Below are 459 nucleotides of genomic sequence, written 5' to 3' on the forward strand. Positions count from 1 at the left end.
CCACACATACACAAATTCCGAGACAGTCATGGCACAGACACACAAAGGACCGCACGCAAGGTCAAAGGTCACAGGTCACAGGTCATGGAGCGGTGAAAGGACAGCCAATGGAGACCCGAACATCTCACAAGGGGCGGGGGTGAGAAGGAGGGGGAGGGGAGGATGAGGAGGGGAAGGAGGGATGGGAAGGAGGGGGAGGGGGATGAGAAGGAGGGGGAGGGGGGATGGAAGGAGGGGGAGGGGGATGAGATGGAGGGGAAGGAGGGATGAGAAGGAGGGGGAGGGGGAGGAGTGGGTGAAGGAAGGTTCAACAGAGCACAAGGTCCGAACTCCCACGGTAATCAATCAAGTAAATGAAGAGCGTTTGTTGATACCATGGTGGATGTGTGGAGGAGGGAGGAGTAGGATTGGGGGTGGAAGGGGAGGGGGGGGTATCGATGCTCCTCTATTTTAGGATTC

This window comes from Penaeus monodon, chromosome 24 (genome assembly GCF_015228065.2).
Source record: "Penaeus monodon isolate SGIC_2016 chromosome 24, NSTDA_Pmon_1, whole genome shotgun sequence".
Taxonomy (NCBI): Eukaryota; Metazoa; Arthropoda; class Malacostraca; order Decapoda; family Penaeidae; genus Penaeus; species Penaeus monodon.